The following is a 19,059-nucleotide window of genomic DNA, read 5'->3' as shown; positions in this document are numbered from 1 at the left end:
CACATTTGAGTACGATGAGTTTCATCCATTGTGCAGGAAACAATCGTAGGTACAGCTTTAGAACGAGACGATACTAACAGGGAGGAAATCTTTCAGTAAGGAAACATGATTTATTGAACTGAATATAGTCTGAAAAATACTGAAACAAGCTGGAGGAATATACATTGAACTGGAAAGGTCTTTCTGGTACTTAAAGTGTACATTTACCGGTAAATAAATCAGTCTAACAGTACAGTACTTGTGTTTCCGCCGGATTAATCGTGCTTTCGGACTAATTGGGCACCCCTTAACCCTTTAACCGCGGGTGTCATTCCAGAATGACATTGCAAAAACTGGACCAAACCGCGGGTGTCATTCTCAAATGTTTATGAATATTTTGAATACCCCGCGTTTTTTCCGTGCGCCAATTGTTTCAAGGGAGAGTAGCTATTAAGTTCTTTCACTCCAGCCGACATCCACCTCCCTCCTCCCACCCCCCGGGCCCCCCACCCCACCCCTGACCAACATGCATCAGTATCTGTCCAGCTGTGTGAGTGACAACATCGCTGATGTGGCAGTGAAGTGAGGGCAATTACAGTGCCTTTTACCTGCCTCAGTGAACACAGAGTGGGTGTTTATCGTAGGTGCAGTGTTCATATATGTTTATAGTATTATTACAGAACGAGGTTGGCATTTGGTAATGGTGTGTGAGCGAAAAATAGTGATTACAACACCGCTGATGTGGCAGTGAAGTGCGGGCAATTACAGTGCCTTTTACCTGCCTCAGTGAACACAGAGTGGGTGTTTATCGTATGTGCAGTGTTCATATATGTTTATAGTATTATTATCAGAATGAGGTTGGCATTTGGTAATAGTGTGTGAGCGAAGGTATTGGTGTGTGAGCGAAGGTAATGTTGTGTGAGCGAAAAATAGTGATTTTAGATCGCTCACTTCTAACGGCACTGCCCATCCAGTGATAGTCAACAAAATCATGAAACCTACATCAATGCAAAGCCGAAGGTTAGTACTTTCTAATGGTACCTTATTTTTCACTCTAGATTTATCCTGTGCAGAGTTATAAAGGTTTAAAGTTTGTTTACATTTTGGCTGGAACCCCCGCGGGAGAGGCCAGTCGGGGCAAAACAATGCCCGCAGTTAAAGGGTTAACACCATATAGCCCAGATAATCGGGCTATCTCTGTAATTACAATAGTACCAATATATGTATAGGTATATGGTTGGTATTTAAGGTGACTTTTCCGAGGGTTGCTGACATAATTCATTTTTCCCCATAAGCTCTAGTGTTAGTCCAACACGTTTTTGGTCCAACACGTGACCCATGCATGACAATATTACCGTGCTGGACGCGAGGGTACTGTATATGAAATTAGAAACTGGAGAGAATGTTAAGAGAGATATGGCGGTAGTGTATGTTCCCCCAAAGACGAGAGCATGTAAGGATGACGAATACCATGAGATGTTGTCGGATATGGCTAGCTATTTGCAAAAAATAATTGAGAAAAGCAATAATATAATTTTGGTGGGTGACTTTAACTGTAAAGAGGTGAACTGGGAGGAATGGTACTTGGGAGGTTGGGAGGATTCGTGGGGCACTATGTTATTAAATATAATAATGAATAATGTGATGACGCAATGGGTCAAAGAAGAGACACGGTTTCGAGGTGAGGACACACCAGCAAGGTTAGATTTACTGTTCACCAAAGAACCCGATGTAACAGAATCATTGAAATATCTCTGTCCTTTAGGAAAAAGTGATTATGTGGTCACTGAGTTCCAGATGTTAATAGGGAACGTCGAGCCAAGAGACGAGCTTCATAGACAGGGAAGATACAACTTTGGGAAAGCAAATTTTACAGGACTGAGAAACTTTTTTGAAAATGCGGATTGGATAAAGTTCAGAGAAACGAGAGATACAGAGGAAGTGGGATATCTTTCTAGACCTCTATAATTTGGGAGTGGAAAAATTTGTACCAAGAGTAAGAGGGAAAGAAAACAAGAAAAAGGAGTGGTTTAATAGAAGGTGTATGATAGCAAAAAAAGAGAGAGATAAGGCATGGAACAACTTGAGAAAGAGAGGTAACAACAGAACAAAGGAAGAATATAAAAGAACAAGAAATGAATACACAAGAATACGTAGAGAAGAAGAAAGGAATTTTGAAAAAGGTATAATAGACAAATGCAAGGATGAACCCAAACTGTTTTATAGATTTGTTAATGGCAAACTGAAACAAAAGGGAGGAATCACCAAACTGAAAGTAGAAGGAGAGGTCTTTAAGGATGCGGCAATGCAACCAGAAATAATGAACAAATGTTTCCAGTCAGTTTTCACTAAAGAAAAGGAGCTTGTGGAAGGGGAGGGAGTGATTAGAAATGTTCCGGTGTTGAAAGATATAAAAGTGGAGGTACAGGAAGTGTATAAATTACTGGAAACTCACGATGTAAGGAAAGCCCCAGGACCTGATGGAATTTCTAATTGGGTACTGAAGGAATGCAGAGAACAACTGGCGGATAAAATTCACAGTTTAATCGTATGCTCACTGGAAGAGGGGAAAGTGCCACAAGAATGGAAGAGGGCAAATGTGGTACCAATTTACAAGGGAGGAAACAGGGAAGAACCCCTGAATTATAGACCAGTGTCTCTAACCAGCATGGTCGCAAAATTGTGTGAGAGAATCCTGAAAGACAGATGGATAAAATATCTGGAAGAGATGAATATTTTGGCTGAATGTCAGCTTGGATTCAGAAGTGGAAGGTCATGTGTTTTTAACTTGTTGAGCTTTTACTCAAGAGCGATTGACATGGTACAGGAGAGAGATGGTTGGGTGGATTGTGTGTACTTAGACTTAGAGAAGGCCTCTGACAAGGTACCTCATAAGAGACTAATGTGGAAACTAGAATATATAGAGGACTGAAGGGGAAACTTCTGGAATGGATGAGAGACTTTTTGAGAGACAGACAAATGAGGACAGTAATAAAGGATAGGATGTCTGGATGGAGGGAAGTAACAAGTGGAGTCCCTGAAGGCTCGGTGTTGGCGCCAGTAATATTCCTGATTTATGTAAATGATATGGTAGATGGAGTGAACAGTTATGCAAGTCTGTTTGCTGATGATGTAAAGATCTTGAGGAAGGTAGAGGTTGAGGAGGATTGTAAAATACGTACTACAGGAGGATCTGGATAGGATACACAATTGGAGCCGGACGTGGGAAATGAAATTTAATGTAAAGAAATGTAAAATATTGGAAATAGGTAAAAGTACCAGGAGGCCATCACTGAATTATTTGTTGGGTAATGAATTAATCACAAAAAGGAGAGAAGAGAAAGATTTGGGAGTGCTGGTCCAAGATAGTTTGTCACCAGAAAAGCACATTAACAAGATAGTTGGAGAGACTTATAAACTCTTGACTAACATAAGAGTAGCATTTCATTATATGGATGAGGAGATGATGAAAAAATTGATAGTGGCCATGATCCGCCCCAGGTTAGAATATGCAGCAGTAGTGTGGTCCCCACACACACAAAAAAAGATATAAACAAGACAGAGAGAATACAAAGAACAGCAACCAAGATGGTCCCCAGTCTGACAGACCTGTCATACAGAGAGAGGCTGGAAAAACTGGATTTGCCTTCCTTAGAGGAAAGGAGAAAGAGGGGAGACATGATTGCAGTGTTCAGGACCATGGTGGGAGTAGATAAAATTGACAAAGAAGATCTGTTTGTGTGGGATAAGAGAGCAACAAGAGAACACGGAATGAAATTAAAAAGTCAAGCTGCTTGAAGGATATCAAGAAATATAGCTTTCCTTACAGAAATATAGACTTATGGAATAGCCTGGACAAAGAGATCATCCAGTCTAAAAACTTAAACGAGTTTAAAGCTAAATTTGACTTATTGAGAAACAGCAACGGAAACCCACGAGCATAGTACATTCCATGTATATCACAATTAGGTATATTAGGTAAATACTTAAATATTTGGAACGACTTAGACAAAGAGGTGGTGCATGAGGAAAACATTCATGTGTGGTAGACTTGATAAACGTGGATATGGAGACAGGACAACACGAGCATTGCTGAAGTCCTGTATACTACAAATAGGTATATACACACACACACACACACACACACACACACACACACACACACAGGTAGCCGACAGAGACGAAGCTCTTCCTGGATCGTGGGGAAATAATCGCTGAATCAACGATGAAAAGAAGACCAGCCTATTTGTGATTATGTGAATGAATGCACTGAGTGGTGGTCCCGTCAGACAGCAGTTAAAAAAAAACTGCGGTTTCGTCATAATTGTACCAGATATAGTGGAAATAGAAAGTCTCCATATGGTTTTATCAAGGCAGAAAGGGGACGGTGCTTTGTTTACAACTGACAAGAAGGATTTCATGGGCTTCTTCGAAGATGATGTGGGAAATGGAAGTACTAAGTTGAACCAAACAAGATTAGCAGGCGTAGAGAAAACAGTGGAAAGGAATGTCCAGGAGTTAAAATGGGTATGGGCAGTAATTAGAGAGTTACAGGAATGGACCATACAGCAGGAAAACGAGATCAAAATTCTACGGAATAAACTGGAAAAAGTTTGTACATGCAGTGATGAACAAGAAAGAGAAGTCACAGAATTAAAAGTGAGTAATGAATCTGCCTCTAATGAAATAACACAGCTCAAGAGGGAGAACAAGAAGTTAGAAGAAGAAAGGGACGGGATAAGAAGCATACTAGATGAGTATGAATCCAAATCAAGGATGCAAGATGAGCACATTAAAGAAATCAAGGAGCAACATAATGGGTGGAAGAAAATTCAGGAAGAAGGAAATGTAAATTTGATAGAGATTATAGAACAACAAAGCAAGGAAAAAGTGGAGAAAGAAGTGGTTAGGGTACTGAGAAGTAGAGAATCTTTAGTCAGGGATGTTGCAGATAAGAAAAATTGTGTAATAATTTCAGGAGTAAAAGAAAAATGTATGACAGTAAGATCAGAAAGAGAAAGAGAAGAACTGAGTAAGGTTAAAGAAATAATATCAGCTATGGAGGGAAACAACGAAGCTCAAGAAGAGATTGAAGAAGTGTTTAGGTTAGCAAAGTACGAGGAAGGAGGGGCGATGCCATTGAAGGTAAAGTTTAAGTCTCAGGCAACAGTAAAAGAAATCATGAATAGAACATGGAAATTATCAGACAAGGAAGGGTTAAAAAATGATGGATAAGGAGAGATGAAAATGAGGAAGAAATTGCTAAAATAAAGGAGTTAGTAAAGAAAGCAAAGGCAAAAAAACGAACAGAGAACGGAGGAAGAGAAGACAGTGTTTTATAGAATAGTTATGGATCAGAAATTGAAGAAGTGGTACCAACGGAGAGAAGGAGGTATAAAAAACATCAAAAATAATTTGAAGCTGGCATATACTAACGCTGATGATTTAATATCGGCAAGGCTAGAAATCAATGATTTCTTGAGGGTACATGAACCTGATGTTATGTGCTTTGTAGAGACCAAGTTAAAAGAAGATATTGATGTTCATATGGGTGATGGTAAATACAAACTGTGGAGAAGAGAAAGAAAAGAAAAAAATGGGAGGAGGAGTGATGATAGCAGTGAAGAACAACATAAATGTTGATACCATGGAAATGGGAGAGGGCAGGGCTGAAGTGATAAATATGAAATTGGAAACTGGAGAGAATAGCAAGAGAGATATAGCGGTAGTGTATGTTCCCCAAGGTAGAGCTGCAAAGAAAGTGGTTGAGGAGACGAAGGGGAAGACAGGAGGAAGCAGCTCTTGTGAGAAGAGTGGAGAAACTGCAAGATAGTGAGAAAATGACAGAGTATAAGAGCATAGTGGAAGAAAGATCGGGAAGGTATGAGCTAGAGCAGATGGAAGGGGTGGAAGACGTATGTAAGATATTCACGGAAGAGATAGGCGCAGCGTGTGAGGCGGTTTGTGGAGTGAGGAGGAGATGCAAGGGTGTGCAAGGGACAGCATGGTGGAATGATGAGGTGAAACGAGCTGTGGAACAAAAGAAGAAGGCATATGGTGAATGGTTGGCGAGTAGAGGTAGGGGAGAAGATGAGAGAGAGAAGAGAGAGGTATATGTGAGCAGGAGAAGGGAGGTTAAGAGACTGGTGAAGGAGAGTAAGAAGAAAGTGGATGAAGAGTTTGGGAGGAATCTGAGTGTGAAATGGAGGGAGAGTAAGAAATTGTTTTGGAAGGAGGTAAAGAAAGTAAGGCAGTGTGAAAGGGGAAATAGTAGGGGAGTGAAAGATAGGAATAATAGATTGTTGGTGGAGAAGAGAGAGAAATTGAGGAGATGGAAGGAGCACTTTGAGAATTTGTTGAATGTAGAGAGTGAGAGCAGTGCGAGTATAAGTGGTTGGGGAATGGCTGGGAGAAGAAGAGATGAGAGAAGGGAGGAAGAGATCAGTAGGTCAGAAGTAGAGGAAGCGATGAAGAAGATTAAGCTGGGAAAGGCCCCAGGAATTGATGGAGTGTGTGGTGAAATGCTTAGGTATGGGGGTGAGATTGTTGTGGAGTGGATATGGAAGTTGTGTAGATTGGCTTGGGAAGAGGGAAAGGTTCCAGAGGACTGGAAATCAGGTATAATTGTTCCTCTGTACAAAGGAAAAGGGGAGAGAGAAGTATGTGGTAACCATAGGGGTATTTGCCTTCTTAGTGTGACTGGTAAAATATATGGTAGAATACTCATTGATAGGGTTAGGCATATGACAGAGGAGCTAGTTGGAGAAGAACAAGGGGGATTTAGGAAGGGAAAAGGGTGTGTAGATCAGATATTTGTTCTAAGATGTTTAGTGGAGAAGTATCTAGAGAAGGGAAGGAAAGTGTATGCTGCCTTCATGGACTTGGAGAAAGCTTATGACAGAATAGATAGGCAAGGTATGTGGAAGGTATTAAGAATATATGGAGTGGAGGGGAAATTGTTCAGTGCTGTGAAGAGTATGTACGAAGGAGCTAGGGCTACGGTGCGAGTGGATGGTGAGCTGAGTGAGTTCTTTGATCTCAATGTGGGACTGAAACAGGGGTGTGTGATGTCTCCATGGCTGTTTAATATATATATGGATGGGGTTGTAAAGGAGATGCAAGGTAGGGCAGTGGATGTGGGGCTGGCCCTAATGAATGAGGGTGAGATTTGGAAGCTTCCGGTGTTGCTGTTTGCTGATGATACAGTATTGTTGAGTGAAGATGAATGGGAGTTGCAAGGTTTGGTGAATGAATTTGGGACAGTGTGTAGGAGGAGGAAGCTGAAAGTTAATGTAAACAAAAGTAAAGTTATGGTGTTTGAGAGGAATGAAGTCACAGAGTGTGCAGTGAGGTTGGATGGTGAGGATATGGAGAATGTGAGTGCATTCAAGTACTTGGGTAGTGTGATGAGTAAGGATGGAACTTTGGGGGATGAAGTACGTGAAAGGGTACAGCAGGGAAGGAAGGTCGTTGGTACACTGAAAGCCGTGATGAGAAATAGGGAGGTGAGTATGGAAGTTAAGAAGTCACTGCATGATGGTATTGTGATCCCTACCCTGACGTATGGAAGCGAGGCGTGGACCTTGCAAGAGGGGAACAAGTCAAGAGTGAGAGCAGTGGAAATGAGTTACTTGAGAGGAGCATGTGGAGTGACGTGAAGGGACAGGTTGACGAATGAAGAAGTGAAGGAACGTTGTGGGGTAGATGTGGATGTGGTTGAAAAGATTAGGAGAAATACACTGAGGTGGTTTGGACATGTGGAGAGAATGGAGAATGAAAGACTGACTAAGAGGGTGTATGTAGGTGAGGTGGAGGAAGGGAGAGGGAGGGGTAGACCGAGGATGAGGTGGAGGGATGGCGTTGAGAGGTATATGAGGGAGGGGGGGGGTGAGTTGGGGGGAGGGTAGTCAATTGGTGGGTGACAGAGTGACTTGGAGGCGTTTTGTCTGCGGCCACCCTTTGCGGGATTAGGGCGTCGGGCTATAGATAGATAGATAGATAGATAGTATGTTCCCCCTAAGACAAGAGCATGGAATGATGATGAATACCAGGGGTTGTTGTCAGACATGGCTAGTTATTTACAGAAAATTATTGAGAAAAGCAACAATATAATTTTAACAGGTGACTTTAACTGTAAAGAGGTGAACTGGGAGGAATGGGACTCAGGAGGCAGTGAAGATTCATGGGGCAATATACAGTATTATTAAATACAACAATGAATAATGTGACAACGCAATGAGTCAAAGAAGAGACACGGTTCCGAGGTGAGGACACACCAGCAAGATTGGACTTACTGTTTACCAAAGAACCCGATGTAACAGAATCTTTGAAATATCTGTGTCCTATAGGAAAAAGTGATCACATGGTCATTAAATTCCAGATGATAATAGGGAACATGGAGCCAAGAGACGAGCTCTATAGGCAGGGAAGATACAACTTTGGGAAAGCAAATTTTACAGGATTGAGGAAATTTTTTGAAAATGCAGATTGAAGAAAATTCAGAGAAACAAGAGAGATACAGAGGAAGTGGGATATCTTTCTAGACCTCTATACTTCGGGAGTGGAGTAACATGTTCCAAGAGTAAGGTGGAAAGAAAACAGGAAATAGGTGTGGTTTAACAGAAGGTGTATGACAGCAAAAAAAGAGAGAGACATGGGATGGAACAACTGGAGAAAAAGATGTAACAACAGAACAAAGGAAGAATATAAAAGAACTAGAAATGAATATAAGAGAATATGTAGAGAGGAAGAAAGGAATTCTGAAAAAGGTATAATTGACAAATGTATGGATGAACTCAAACTGTTTTATTGATTTGTCAATGGCAAACTGAAACAAAAGGAAGGAATCACCCAACTGAAAGTAGAAGGAGAGATCTATAAAGATGTGGCAATGCAAGCTGAAATAATGAACAAATGTTTCCAATTCATTTTCACTATGAAAGGGAGCTTGTGGATTGAGACAGAGTGACTAGAAATGTAGTGATAAAAGATATAAAAGTGGAAGTACAGGAAGTGTATAAATTACTGGAAACTCAAGAGGATCAGATGGAATCTCTAATTGGGTACTGAAGGAATGCAGAGAACAACTGGCGGATAAGATTCACAGTTTAATTGTGTGCTTTCTGGAAGAGGGGAAAAGACTCAAGAATGGAAGAGGGCAAATGTGGTACCAATTTATAAGGGAGGAAACACGAAAGAACCCCTGAATTATAGACCAGTGTCCCTAACCAGCATGGTTGCAAAATTGTGTGAGAGAATCCTGAAAGACAGAGGGATTAAATATCTGGAAGAGAGGAATATTTTGTCTGGATGTCAGTTTGGATTCAGAAGTGGAAGGTCATGTGTTTTCAATTTGTTGAGCTTTTACTCAAGAGTGACTGATGTGCTACACAAGAGAGACGGTTGGGTGGATTGTGTGTATTTAGATTTGGAGAAGGCCTTTGACAAGGTACCCCATAAGAGACTAATGTGGAAACTAGAGCATATAGGAGGACTGATTGGGAACCTCCACCAGTAACATTCCAGATTTAGGTAAATTTTAACGGCCATACCACGTTGAGTACACCGCTTCCCGTCCGATCAGCGAAGTTAAGCAACGTTGGGTCTGGTTAGTACTTGGATGGGTGACCGCCTGGGAACACCAGATGCTGTTGGCATCCCTACGTGTCAAGTAGGGTTGGTGGAGGATTAGTGCCCCTCCCTATAAAACAATTAACTCAAAGCTTGGCCACCCCGTTTGGGATACATGGCGTCTGGCAATGAATGAATGAATGAAATATTGTAGATGGAGTGTGGTAGATGGAGTGAACAGTTATGCAAGTCTGTTTGCTGATGATGCAAAGATCTTGAGGAAGGAAGAGGTTGAGGAGGATTGTAAAATGCTGCAGAAGGATCTGGATAAGATACACCATTGCAGCTAGATGTGGGAAATGAAATTCAGTGTAAAAAAATGTAAAATATTGGAAATGGGTAAAAGTACCAAGAGGCCATCACTGAATTATTTGATGGGTAATGAACCAATCACAAAAGCGAGAGAAGAAACAGATTTATGAGTGCTGGTCCAGGATAGTTTGTCACCTGAAAAACATATTAACAAGACAGTTAGAGAGACGTATAAACTCTTGACTAACATAAGAGTAGCATTTCATTATATGAATGAGGAGATGATGAAAAATTGATAGTGGCCATGATCCGCCCCAGGTTAGAATATGCAGCAGTAGTGTGGTCCCTACACAAAAAGAGTAGATATAAACAAGATTGAGAGAATACAAAGAATAGCAACCAAAATGGTCCCGTCTGGCAGATTTGTCATACAGATAGAGGCTGGAAAAGTTGGATCTGCCTTCCTTAGAGGAAAGGAGAATGAGGGGCGACATGATTACAGTGTTCAGGACCATGATGGGAGTAGATAATTTTGACAGGGAAGATCTGTTTGTATGGCACAGGAGAGTAACAAGAGGACACAGAATGAAATTGAAGAAGCCAAGCTGCTTGAAGGATATCAAGAAATATAGTTTCCTTATAGATGTATAGACCTGTGGATTAGCCTGGACAAAGAAATCATCCAGTCTAAAACTTAAATGAGTTTAAAGCTAAATTTGACATTGAGAAACAGTGACGGGACCCCACAAACGTAGCTCATTTCCTTTACTGTATATCACAATTAGGTAAATACACACACACACACATGGAGATGTATGTTTGGCTTGCATTCACTCAATTCTGGCACCGCTGTGTGACTAGAAGTCTGGGTATTACAACTACCATATATAATAGTATTACTACAACTACCACTACTACAACTACTACTGATACTACAACTACTAATACTGCTATTAAAACTACCACTACTATAACTACTACCACTACAACTACAAATAATACCACTACTACTACAACAACTACTACCACTACTACATAACACCTAAAAAAAAGTACCTGTATTGTGAATAAAAGTTATACACATAGTCCATAATTGAAAATACTGTATGTTCCACTACAACAATTTTTTTTCCTCATAAAAATACACACACAGAAGTTTTCAATAAAAAATAAGGCACTGATTTCATCATGAAAAACTTTCTGCCTCCATTATTCCCATAAACAGACAGAGGGGTGGCATGAGGCACCACCCTTCCTCCTCCCTCCCTCTTCCCTTTCTCCACCACATTTTCCACTATAAATTTTTTTCCCTGTGATTTGTCCTTTTTCATCATAACAAACATACACACACGGAGACTTTCAATAAAAAATAAGTCACAGATTTCATCATGAAACAAACTTTCTGCTTCCATTATTCCCGTACACAGAAAGGAGTGGTGCAAGGATCGACACAACTCGTTTCCTCCTCCCATCTCCCTCCCTTCTCCACTTCCTCCCTTTCTTCACTCCCTACCTCCTCATCAATCTCCTTATCCTTGCCAATATCCCCCTCTCCAGGATCATCATTACCCTCTGAACCATTTCCATCATCAGAAATAGCAGATGAATGCACAGGAGGAAATGATGGGCACACAGTGGAGGAGTCACGTCCTCCACCCTCCTCACACGATGCATAAATATCGACATTCATGATGGCGGTCGCTTTCCTGAGAGGAAGTCACTTTTTCCACTCACAGTTGGCGATAATGTCACCTCAAGTTCTCTCCCTATCACTAAGGCCTTTTCTTTTCTGGCCTTTGGACTTCATTGGTGTTAATGTCGGTGGCTGCTGGCACTCAGCCAAGGATCTGGACACAAGGAAAACTTTTTGCATAGGTCTATCCATTACGGAGGTATGCAGGTGACTGAGCATGACTCAGATGCATGCAGGAGAGTTGCCAGTGGCTGTGTGTGGTGGAAATAACCCCCGGAATATTCAAACAAAGCCGTGAAACACTAAATCATGTACACAAGCACCCTGGACGGCTCCTGAAGGACATGTAAACATGTCACCCAGACGGGATGAGTTAAGTGGTCAGGCAGTCCGGACTGCTTCTGGATTTATCGGATTTTTTCTGATATATAGGAATTTAGTCCAGTAGCTTCTTGATTCTAATAAAAGCAAATTCCGGTCTAGTGAAGTAAGTTATATTGAGATTTTACTGTATATATACAGTATCTATCTATCTATCTATATGTATATATGTATATATATATATATATATATATATATATATATATATATATATATATATCATCATCATCCAGACTTCCTTGCCCTCCCTAGGGCAGGGTGAGTAGTAGTAATGTCCAGATAGCCCAAATTTGCCGAGTCCAATGGGCCATGCTTCCATTCACTCATCATTCAAGTCCCCAGAATCCTGGCTCTATCGGATACGCCAAAAACATTCACCACATTTTGTAGCTTCACATAAACGTATCTGAATGAGTCAATCCGGACACTGCCATGTTAAAAAAGGGTGCCAAATCCCTGATCATGCACTTCTCCTCACAACATTCAACCAGCCAGCTCGATCTCTTGTCAGTTCCCTAGCCTCACCGACTTCCAAACCTCTCTTCTTCACACACTTATCCACCATATCTCTCCACCTTCTCCTTGGCCTACTTCGCCTCCTCCCTCCTTCAAATTTGCACAGGTATACCTTTTTCACCATTCTATTGCTATCCATTCTCTCCACATGACCATACCATCTCAGTACACTCTCTCTGATTCTGGTGTCCATCGACTTCCTCACTCCGCATCTTTCACAAATCACATTATTTCGTATCCTATCCACCCTCCGTATTCCACATACATTCCTCAGCAGTCCCATCTCCAATGCTCTTACTCTTGACTTTTCATTTTCATGCTACACCATAGTCTCACATCCATATGTTAAAGTTGGCACTAACACTCCTTCATGTAAGCCTCGTGCAGCTGCAACACTGAAGCCTCTGTTTCTTATCAAGGCCTTCATTGCACCAGCTACCTATCTTCCTTGTGTCACTCTACTTTCCACTTCTTTGGCACATTTCCTCTCTTTTCTATCACTATACCCAGGTATTTGAACTCTCTCACCAATTCCAGTCTCTCTCCATTCACTGTAACATCACACTGGGAGTCACCTTTTCTCTCAATAACCATCATTTTACTCTTTTCTACATTTACTGTCAAGGCATGACACTCACAGACATCAGCAAAACTCTGCACTAACCTACGAAGTTCTTATCCGCTACTTGGAAGCAGTACTGCATCATCAGCATACAACAAATTTGAAATACTCCATCCATCACCATTCATTACCAACGCCATCCCTCTCTTCATTACTCGTGTTTTTACTTCTCTCATCACCCCATCCATATATATACTGAACAACCATGGAGACTTCACAAAACTTGTCGCACTCCCACACTGATCATGAACCGTTCACTTAAATGCCCATTAACTCTTACACACGCCTCACTACCATCATAAAAACTCTTGACAGCACCTAGCAGCTTAACGCCTACACCGTACATGAGCAAAACTTTCCACAATCCCTCTCTGTCCACTGTATCATATGCTTTTTCCAGATCCGTGAATGCCATAAACACCTTATGGTCCTTCTCACAAGCCTTCTCTGCTATCTGTCTCACTGCAAATACTTGATCCACATCCTCTACCAGTCCTAAAGCCACCCTGTTTATCACTCACCAGGACTTCTAAGATCTCTCTTACTTTCTCTATAACAAATCTTCCATATACCTTCCCTACCACACTCAATAAACTCAAGCCATGATAATTCTTGCACTCACTTCGCTCACCTTTATTTTTGCACAGGGGTACAATCACAGCCTTTTTCCACTCTGCAGGCACAGTTTCACTCATCCATGCCTTCTTACATATCTCCAACAAGCATTTCATTCCACTCTCTCCACTACATTTAAGCATCTCTGCATATACCTCATCAACCCCAGCTGCTTTCCTGTTTTTCTGCCATTTCACAACACTTCACCTGTGCAAGTGTCACATCTCCTGGATTCCGGGGGCTTGAATGATGAGTGAATGGAAGCATGGCCCATTGGATTGGGTAAATTTGGGCTGTCTGGACATTGCTACTCCTCACCCTGCCCTTGGGTGGGAAAGGAGGTCTGGATGATGATGATATATATATATATATATATATATATATATATCATCATCAGTGGATGTTGAAGTGGCCCTGGTGAGAGAGGATAGTGTTTGGAAACTCCCTGTACTGTTGTTTGCAGATGATACTGTGTTGTTGAGTGAAGACGAAGGGGAGCTGCAAAGCTTGGTGGATGAGTTTGGAAGAGTGTGTAAGAAACGGAATCTAAAGACGAATATAGGGAAGAGTAAAGTGATGGTCTTTGAGAGAGGTGAAGTCAGTGAATGTATAGCGAGGTTGGATGGTGAGGAATTGGAAAATGTGAGTACGTTTAAGCACTTGGGTAGTGTGATGAGTAAGGATGGAGGTTTGGAGGGTGAAGTACTTGAAAGGGTACAGCAGGGAAGAAAGGTTGCTGGTTCTTTGAAAGCAGTGATAAGAAACAGGGAAGTGAGCATGGAAGTGAAAAAGTTACTACATGACAGTATTGTGATACCAACTCTAACGTACGGAAGTGAAGCTTGGATGTTGTTGGAAGGACACAAGTCAAGAGTGAGAGCAGTGGAAATGAGTTATTTAAGAGGAGCCTGTGGAGTCACATGGAGAGACAGGCTGACGAATGAGGATATAAAGGAGCGTTGTGGTGTGGATGTGGATGTGATAGGAAGCGTTATGAGGAACACACTGAGGTGGTTTGACCATGTGGAGAGGATGGAGGGTGAAAGACTGATGAAGAAAATGTATGTGAGTGAGGTGGAGGGGAGAAGAGGGAGGGGGAGGCCAAGGATGAGATGCAGGGATGGGGTGGAGAGGTATATGAGAGAGAGGGGTGTGAGTTGGGAACAGGGCAGTGAAATGGCGGGGGACAGGGCGACTTGGAGGCAATTTGTTTGTGGCCACTCCAAAAGGGATTGAGGCGTCTGGCAATAGATAGATAGATAGATATATATGTACAGCAAGCTCGCCCCGAACACGTGGGTTTCATTCCAGCTGTGGCACGTTCGGCCCAAAACCGCATAAGTTCTAACTACTCCTTATTTTGCTCCCTAGACCCACTAAATGTAGTGTTTTGCTGTCATCTGCCATTGGTAATCAATATGAAGCACTTTAAGTGGTTAGAAGGTTTATTTAAAGTTATAACTTACAAATACAGTACTGCACAGCAAAACTTCAACATACAAATATGTAAACACAAGGCAACATTCCAATGCCGATTGGTTTCGGGACAATTCATCATCAAGTCAATTTGCCATCACAACAATACCAAGACAATTCGACGTCATTAATGAAGACAGCTATGGGTGACGCTAGAATATAATTCAAAGACAAAATAAGTATATTTATAGAATGACGGGGAAATGTTCAGGGTGCGAAATGTCCTGACGAGGAATCGTCCATGTTTTGACGGGGAATTGTCTGACGGCGAATTATCTCAGAGCCTGCTGATCACGGGTAATCATATATATCAGGTTAACTGGTTACAAGGCTTTATTTAATGCTTTAACTTTATTTAAGTGCTTTAACTTACAGGAACATACCAGAACAGTAAATATTTAACTTACAAATACAGTACTGTGGAAAATCAGTGCAGCAAATCTTTAACGAACAAATAGAAAAGGCAATATTCCGACGCCTATCAGGTAAACTGGTTATAAAACTTTATTTCTTGCTTTAACGTTATTTAATAGTACTTTAACTTGTACATAAACTTACCAGAACACTAATGTAAATATTTAACTTACAAATACAGTACTGTGGAAAAGCAGTACTGCGAATCACATCATCATGTGATCAAAACACACCGTGCGCGCTGCACTAATGTTTGAGAATTTGGCCTTTCAAAGGCCTCTCTTGCATAAAATTACAGTTTTCGTAATGGTTCTTTAATCTTACATTGTCTTATACGTATCCCAGCACTAACCATGTATAATTGCAGGCGCGTTCGGCGAGAGCTTATTGTATATATATATATATATATATATATATATATATATATATATATATATACAGTATATATATATATATATATATATATATATATATATATATATATATATACAGTAACCCCTCCAATATCCGGATCAATAGAGCCATCGGTAGGTTCGGATATTGGTTTCGTCTGGATATTGGGCCCCAGCTTATGGACTTGTACTTATGGACCCTAACTCAGAGAAACACCTATACAACTCCCTCCGGACATGCATAGCACCTATTTAACACCCAAATCACACCAATAAGGCACATAAATGACTGAAATAAATGCAAAAGAAACATAAAATGTGGGTTTAGAAGTATGTTCATACATTAATAAACATTCTGGTACTTATGGACTCTAACCGAACCTAACCCTAACCGAACCTAACCGGAACTCTGAAAAACACATTCCTACTGCACATGCATGAGGTAAGTATAGTATGGAAAGAAGTACAGTATGACACTTTCTGGTAAGTATAGTATGGAAAAAAATACAATATGAAACATTCTGGTAAATATAGTATGGAAAATAGTACAACATGAAACATTCTGGCTACTTACAGCAAGTCCCTGGCCACCTCGATGAATAACCGCCTCCTCTCGGACTCTGACAGTAAGAACGATTTCCTGAAGCACTTGCACTACACTCTTCCTCAAGTCTTGCACTGAACTTAGTCACTAACACACAGAAGTCTGTTCTTTTCACAGTGTTCACTTTAGTCCAAATAATGTTCCAGTTTAATTTAAGTGTTGCACATTAACTTTTCCCCAGTTTTTTTAATTTTCCAAAGCCAAAACAAAGAAGGTTAGTTACATTAAATTTCTTTTCTACTTAGTCTTTTCTCCCAACTTGAAAACCTTAACACAACACACCGTTTTTTTCACTGCACAACACTCAAAATTCCCGTGTGGTCTAGTGGAGAAGTTCTTGCTGTTTATTCACTGTCAGAGCCCGAGAGTATCACTGGCAGGCGTCCAAGGGGTGCATCGGTGGGTCGTGGCGATGGCGTACCGACTACGGAAGACTCTGAAGACAGCCGCAAACTCACGTCGAGCGGTGACTCCACTGTAGCTGATGTGCTGGGCTGTGGCTCGGAGCATGAGTGCCTGTCTTGGGGAGGCAACGGAGTGGAACCAGGGCTTGGCCCAGCAGGGGTCACGGGCCTGAAAAAACTGTCAATCGTTGACTGACGCAAGGACCTACGATTCTGGCGATTGATGATGCGCTGCCGGAAAGCACGCACTTCCTCCATGAGTCCCAAGGGCCCCATCTCCCTGTCGCAGTCCGGGTGTTCCAGGTAGTCTAGGACGAACTCTAGATGTTCCCGGAGTGCGCTCAGCTTGGGGATGGCTGGAGTAGTGTCCTGCTGAGCGGAGTCTGCATCATCATCGCCTTCATCGTCGGAATCTTCAAGTTCAGGACTGACACCAGCAACCGAAGACGCGATCTCGATATCAGACAACGTCTGATACCCAGGATCGCCCTCGTCGTCGTCCAACCACTCACGAACATCGTCCACATCAACATCGTCACCATGCGTACGTAGCCGTGCATGGAAGTCATCCACGTCAAACCCTAAGAAATCGTACTCCACATCTGTTCCGAGAAGCAGACGAGACCAACCATTTTCAAGAGTTTTCACAGGGACTTCCTTCCATGCACTAGCCCAGTTGTACAGCGCAGACTTGATGTTGTAGCGGCGAAGGTTTTCCAAAGTCCGCTTGCCTCGAGTGTCACGTCCTTCCCTGCGCTCGTCCTCGTCCTCGAGAACAACCATCACCTCGTCCAGGAACTTCCGACAGTACAGGCGCTTTCTTGCCACAATCACTCCTTGGTCCATTGGTTGAATGAGAGCAGTCGTATTAGGTGGCAGAAACATGCACCTAATACGGCCATTTTCAGCAACCAAGTCCTTGTCGCACGGGTGGGCAGGTGCATTGTCGAGGAGAAGGAGAGCCTTTACCTGGTCGCGAGGAATTCCCAGTGTCTTCGTCTGGTAATGTATGACCTCTTGACGAAGTGATGGTGAAACCAGTCTTTGAAAATCACAGCTGTGAACCATGCTTTCAAAGAATGGTACCATACGACAGGAAGGACATCCATCACCCCACGAAGGCACCGAGGCTGCTTTGCACGGCCAACAATAACGGGCTTAAGCCGGTGCATGCCGTTAGCATTGGCACAACACAAAGCAGATATCTGTTCCTTAGAAAGCTTGCGGCCAGGTACACGCTTCTCCGTCTCATCGGCCAGAGTGTTCGTTGGCACCGAGCGATAGAACAGGCCAGTTTCGTCAGCGTTATAGACTTGACCGAGAGTGAGGCCCTCCCTGTCGATCAAGCCTTTCACCTTGTGCCGAAACTCGTCCACTCCATCCTCGTTAGCGTCCAATGCTTCGCCATGTGCTTTACGGTTAGTAAGGCCATGTCGTAACTTGAACGCGAAGAGCCAACCCTCGGATGCCTTGAAGTCAAGGGCGTCGTGAAGCCTTGCAAACTTCTCAGCAGCAGCCTTCAGCTCCGTTCCACGTACCATCACACCAGCTGCACGTTGCTGTCGATACCAAATCAACGTGGAGCGGTCGATCTCTGCATACTTGGGGGTAAACATAACCTTCCTCTCCACGTTGCGTTTGCTTCTCGACGAGAAGTCAGCCATGTACTGCATGAGCTTGTCTCGGGAACGCTTGATATCGAACAAAGTCGACCGGGCCAGGTTGAACTCGCGGAGAATGCGTGAGGAAGACCAACCCGCATCAACCTTCTCCAATATCTCCCGTTTCTTCTCCAGAGTCAACACCACTCTCTTCCTTTTCTCAGGAGGCGGGGCCATCATCACACACACTAAGAGTAGGGCAGAGAGCAGCAGGAGGCCTTGCAGCAAGTACGGCACCACCACAAAAGCGAGCACGTGGGCAGCCATGGCGAACAGCGTAGGTCTTGTCGCGGTGAGAAACAGGCGGGAACTGGGGAGGATGCAGCGGCGCTCTATCGGACGTCGGAGGAATGACGAACCAAAACAATGCTCTCACGCGGCGCGCGCGGCAAGTTCAAATTACGGACGGCAAAAAAAATC

The 19,059-nt window shown here is 42.5% G+C and overlaps 1 protein-coding gene and 1 non-coding gene across 2 annotated transcripts in view; one reads left to right on the top strand and one right to left on the bottom strand.

Moving 5' to 3' along the window:
• The window catches only part of LOC145392951 (pyruvate dehydrogenase phosphatase regulatory subunit, mitochondrial-like), an 865,738-nt gene that overhangs the window by 19,254 nt on the left and 827,425 nt on the right, over positions 1–19,059 (bottom strand). The gene's annotated exons all lie outside the window — the stretch shown is intronic.
• LOC145393220 (5S ribosomal RNA) lies at positions 9,517–9,635 on the top strand. Its single transcript, XR_013896172.1, has one exon. It is a non-coding gene; the product is annotated as a 5S ribosomal RNA (ribosomal RNA).

The sequence above is a fragment of the Coenobita brevimanus genome, chromosome 23 (genome assembly GCF_032717465.1).
Source record: "Coenobita brevimanus isolate Jiangsu-jjx chromosome 23, ASM3271746v2, whole genome shotgun sequence".
Taxonomy (NCBI): domain Eukaryota; kingdom Metazoa; phylum Arthropoda; class Malacostraca; order Decapoda; family Coenobitidae; genus Coenobita; species Coenobita brevimanus.
The sequence above is the reverse complement of the archived record's forward strand: the minus strand, read 5'-3'. Positions and strand labels throughout refer to the sequence as shown.